The sequence below is a fragment of the Macrobrachium rosenbergii genome, chromosome 12 (genome assembly GCF_040412425.1).
Source record: "Macrobrachium rosenbergii isolate ZJJX-2024 chromosome 12, ASM4041242v1, whole genome shotgun sequence".
Taxonomy (NCBI): Eukaryota; Metazoa; Arthropoda; class Malacostraca; order Decapoda; family Palaemonidae; genus Macrobrachium; species Macrobrachium rosenbergii.
The window spans coordinates 33,297,833-33,303,832 of record NC_089752.1 but is presented as its reverse complement, the minus strand read 5'-3'; the positions used below and the strand labels follow the sequence as shown (position 1 = coordinate 33,303,832).

Sequence of the window (6,000 nt, the reverse complement as noted above, 5' to 3'; positions counted from 1 at the left end):
CTGCTCACGCTGATTAGTGGAAATAGGTGGAAGTATCCGAAAACGTTTATTAATATGCTCTGGAGAATATTCCTTCATAGTCGTGAATGTCCTCCTGAGAATAGTTCTTTCATCTTAGCTCTTGTCAACGACTTGGTGAAAATGAAAGGAGTTTTGTCAAGAAACCAAACCAAAACACAGACTAAACGCAATAAAAACAGAAAAAGAATAAAGATGAGGCAAAATGGGAAGAAAATGAAAACCCATGAGTAAAGCTGACAATACTCATAGCACAAAATGAGCATAACATACTTTATCAACGTCCAAGGAAACTAAAGAAATTAGAAAGGTAAAATGTTACATAAAAAGGACGCATGGAGCGTCAATCATTAACCGGGCAAACATATTTACTGTGACTTACCTTAACTCGGCAATTATACAGGGAGGCAGGCAGCTATGGCTGTTGGAAGTTAAAGACAAAACACGATTAATAATCAATTTCAGGATAATAATAATAATAATAATAATAATAATAATAATAATAATAATAATAATAATAATAATAATATAGATACACAATTATACATTAAATTGTATTACTATGTAAAAGATAAAAACAAATTACTTCAAACCCCTGAACGGTGTTCCTCATCAGTGTTTACGTAAAAGTGGTCGAGAGTCTTTGTTTTCATCTTTTACACAGTAATACAATTTAATATAAAATTGTGGATCTTTATTCCACAACTATTTTTCACGAGGTTGTGAGTCTTAGCAATAATAATAATAATAATAATAATAATAATAATAATAATAATAATAATAATGAACTTGATATCCCAATATCGATGTTAAAAAGCTGCGTCAAAGATCGTGCAAGGAAGCTCAGAGAGAATTCCTACAATATAATAAAGTCAAATAAATACTCAAGGAATTATACGAAGGGCTTGACACATGCACACACGCACGCAACAAAGCAGGTGATCGGTATTAAAGAAGACGACGGCGGGGCGTTGTTCCCAGAGCACCTGTTGTAGTAGCTGTAGCAGAAGGTGTAAGGGCAGGAGATGGGAATGCGAGATAACCTTTTAAGCAGATGCGCTGGAGAGGATAGGTAGGAAGGAACTCAAGAGGGAGGAATAAGACAGACATTCAACAAAGAGAAAGTCTTGCTTATTCTCTCTCTCTCTCTCTCTCTCTCTCTCTCTCTCTCTCTCTCTCTCTCTCTCTCTCTATATATATATATATATATATATATATATATATATATATATATATATAGAGAGAGAGAGAGAGAGAGAGAGAGAGAAAGTCCTATTTATTCTCTCTCTCTCTCTCTCTCTCTCTCTCTGTATATACAGTAAATATATATACATATGTATATATAAATATATGCATATAAATAAATAAATATAAATATATTTACAGACAGACACACACACACATATATATATACAGAGAGAGAGAGAGAGAGAGAGAGAGAGAGAGAGAGAGAGAGAGAGAGAGAGAGAGAGAGAGATTCCCCGTACTCACACGCGAGGCCTTGAGACTTTCCTTATGATAACGAGATTGTAAAGCGATAAAAGCCTTTGATGTATGATGGTATGACTCCAGAGTCTAACGCTAAAAAATGAGAAGCACTTAATATTCGCTCATAATCACCTCGGCCTCCTACGTATGCTGTGACGCGCTGGGGGATGAAAGGACGAGATACGAAAAGTCTTGTAGGCCTATACAAGCTTCAGCTTTTGTGTTGTTAATAATAATAATAATAATAATAATAATAATAATAATAATAATAAATGTTTTTCTAATTTGGTGTACGTGCATATTTACAAATTAGTAAAAACTATAAAGACTACTGAAGTTTCAAATTTATGAGAAGTGTTTCTTTTCAGATCTATAAAATAATCGTTTATATATATATATATATATATATATATATATATATATATATATATATATATATATACATATATATATATTATATATATATATATATATATATATATATATATATGTATGTATGTATATACACATACTTATATATATAAGTATGTATAATACCAGAATTTCTCAAGACTGGCTAGAATAACAAAATACTAAAATCAGTTCGTTGAACTAAAGGCTCCTTAGAGAGCAAGAGTCTGTGATGGCACAAATCCTGCTTAAACTTGATACCAACAACAGCACTCTAGACTCTAGAGGTTACAAGAAGGTGATATTCAAATGACCAGAAACAATTGCCAAGTTTTGTGTCCAGTTTTAAACCAAAATTATCGGAAGGATGTTAACATGCATGAAAAAATAAAGAAAACATGGCTAAAAGAAACAAAAAAATCTTTGAAATATAACAGCATAAAGAAACATATATAGCTATAATATAACTGAAACAACATTCTTTCTTTACCATATACACAGCACTAATCACAGATCTAAAATCTGAAAAGAGAAACGAAACTGGAACGTCTTCGTTTTAACCCGGAGGCGGTACGCACCATATGTGGGCCGCGTCTTAATCCATCGAAATAAGCATATAGTATTAAGTTCAGGCAGACCTTACTGAAGCCAGGTATGATTACAGGCGAGATAGCTACCTCCAAGCTAGAGTTACAGGGACGAATTGAAATCTTCAACAAATAATTTTCATTATTGCTTCTTAACACTAATGAAATGTGCTTTCCTTAGGGTTTAAAGCTTCACATAAAGGAAATCCTTAAATGAAACTGTCTTTATGGACTTCAACGATGACTGCCTAAAATATTTCTAAATGTCAGGTCAAGTCATTCGTTTTCAATCGTAGATGATTTTCCGCAACTTTCTACCCTCATTACCTTGAACTGAATCGTATCTCTCTCTCTCTCTGTTTGTCTCTCTCTCTAATGTTAAATTTCGCGTATAGTTTCCAACTACATCTTCATAAACAGAATTCGTTCCTCAGATGTCTCCAGCTTAACCGCTTTCACCAAATGTATCTTTGATTACTAAAACATTTACTTTGAAAAAGACAGGGGTATTGTAACATACAAGCTTGTCTTAATCATTTATCAGTTTATTGCGCTTTGATAGCATCTAACCATGCAACAATAAAATCAAGAGTCTGCTCCCCTGGAGAAATATCATGCATACGATACAAAAAATGTAATAATTACGTTTCATGCTCATATAATTCCATACTAAAATATAGTAAAGAAACAATCTAACCACCCACCTCCCTATAAAGTGCATCAATTCATTTTTTATTATCAAGAAAAGCCTCCAGGACCCCAGTAATGCCAAAAAAAAAGAAAGAGAAAAGACCACGGTCGATGCCAGTAATGCTTTCATAAAAACGCTTTGAATGACGTTCATTAAAGTTCACACTATGATTTGATTCGGACGTGGAATCCTTCAAGGTAAACTGTGGAGTTCAGCCTTCCCGTGTATAGAAGAGGACTTCAGTTCGAGAGAGAGAGAGAGAGAGAGAGAGAGAGAGAGAGAGAGAGAGAGAGAGAGAGAGAGAGACGACGCCTCGAATGACAGGGCAGGTTCTCAAAGGCGCTGCTGTTAGTGAATTGTGCAATTACAGATATCTTCCAATAGAAAAGAAATGGGTTTATTAAGCTTTACTGATAATGTCACCATATGTACGTCCGGAAGAAGGTACGTGGATAGAATTGCTGGGTAAACAGGCTTATTTCACATCATCGTGGGTGGGCAGAAGGAGAAAGACTAAAAAGAATGAGGTACACGTGAAAAATGATCGTGCAACTACCTTAACATACATAATGAATGGTCCAGTTACGATGTAACAAGTCGAGAAAGGTCAATCCAGTATTCTTTTATCTTTCTAATTTACTGATTTACAATTAAATTGAGCTTACATAAACAAACGCACACACATATACATATGCACACAAACACACACTCAAATACGTGTATATATTCTACATATAGAAAACATATCGCCCAAAAAACTGACACTATATGGAAAAAGCTTGCTCCATTAACATAACACCATTTTGAATCATATTAGAAACATCAAACGAGATTATCATCAACGACTTTTTACGAGCACTACGTAATTCACATGTCGGGAGCTTCAAGACACCTTCTGAGAGGGTATTTACCATTAAGTTAAATCCTGAGTCATGGAAGGGAAATCACGAAGATAAGATCTTTATACAGCTCACCCCAGAGGACATTTATATTCCATTTCCTCAAGGATTACCTGCTTTTTAATTGACACTACATCCATAAACCTGTCCGTTAAAATCCCTTTTGTGTACAATACGCTCGGAGAATTCAGCTACAGTAAACAAAGGGTGAAAAGCATTGGTGGCAGTGATTCAAGTGTCATCTTGAAATCCACAGCGAAATTTAGGATGATACTTAGCTATTTCCTCTCACACAACAGACTAGAGATATAGGTCAACTCTTTCTCAGTAGTTTGCTCCATTGGATGGGACTGTTCTGACATTTCAGTTTTCTTATTTACTGGACAATTTTAGGAATGACTTCACAAGAAGGTTACCTGTTCGGTACTCATGGCTTGATAGAACAGGGTGGCTCATGACCTTCTTGTCCTCATCTATGACAAAAATTATAACAAAAAGATGAAGAAATCAAAGTAATCGGTGTAAAAGTTTAATCATTCTAACACCTTACGTGAGGAACAATATGAAGATTTACTTTATCTCTCCTTTAATTCGGTAATTAGTTTATAATAACCAAGCGATTCTCCTATCAACCCCTTCCTGAAAAATAACAAGAAACTAATTACGTAGACAAAGCGTTTATATATAATAATTTTGATAATGACTGCTAACAGCGGACAAGAGGAATTAATTCTAGGGCAGTTTTACTTATTACTCTCCCATGAGAAAGGCGAGTGAATCAAATAGCCTTCAGACTAATCAATGACCCCGTTCTTATCTCGGTGCAAAACGCAATTGAAGAGACTTCCTCCAATACTCGTGCAGCCTCTGGTAACACCCGCCAGGCCATCTCGTCTTATATATTGCTGATTATGTTTAATCTGTACGATTTGGTAACTATTTTGTCTTCAATGGCCAAGCTTTTGATATCCCTCTCTCTGCTTCGGTTTTCTCTCGTTCCGATATTATTCTGATATTATTCTATCTTTCTTGGGAAGTTCAGCTCAACTTTTTTTAGTCTACCCCAATTTTTTTTTTTCAGGCCAGAAACAGTAAGGACATTGCGTTGTCCGTACCAAAGGCTTATGCATACAAATACATAAACTTGATATAAACCTCAATGGACGAGTTCCATAAATCTCTTACAGATGACAAAATCTGAATATGTTTCACAAATCGAATAAAAGTGACATAACATAAAGAAAAGAGCTTCACATTCTACTTACATGGCACAAAAAAATAAAAGAGCGAGTTTCGGAAATGGCATAACAACTGACAAAATGAAAGAATAGGCTTGGTTGGTAGACAAACCTTGCATGAGTATCTTCCTAAATGGCATAACCACTGGCAAAACCTCAAATAAATTCATAATTCGCATACAATTGACAAAACTTGAAAACGAGATTCGTAAACCAATGACAAAATGTGAATGAATGCGCTTCGTAAACCACATTAAACTGACTGAACATGAATGAATAAACTTGTCAATCGTAAACAACTGACAAAATACCAAAGAACGAGATTCACAATTCACATTAAACGGGCAAAACATGATTGAGCGAGCAAGCTTCATTTACTGAGATTCTCCAGCAAATGGCACTACAAGTCTCGAGGCCACATTGAACATCCGAGCACTTCACTGTTATACCGGATAGGAATTTTCTCACACTGAATACCGACAATCTCAAAACAGTACCGTAACACAGGAAAGCCCATCGAGAGGCTTTTCATAATACTGTATGATCAAGAGATTTCTAATATTAAAAGAAAATACACCAAAAACATGTTGCTTGAGATGATCAGTAGACGTCTTCTGTTACCTCAGATTTAATTAAGGATGATTGGCTAATCTGAAAAAAAGAGCTATAACGATGTCAGCCAATCCCTT

General features: G+C 35.0%; 1 long non-coding RNA gene across 1 annotated transcript in view; it reads right to left on the bottom strand.

Annotated features, from left to right (window-relative positions):
- Positions 1-321: 321 nt before the first annotated feature.
- Positions 322-6,000, bottom strand: part of LOC136843615 (uncharacterized) — a 166,712-nt gene continuing 161,033 nt past the window's right edge. Inside the window, exon 3 of the long non-coding RNA XR_010854605.1 lies at positions 322-439. This is a non-coding gene — a long non-coding RNA (uncharacterized lncRNA). The remainder of the gene's footprint in view (positions 440-6,000) is intronic.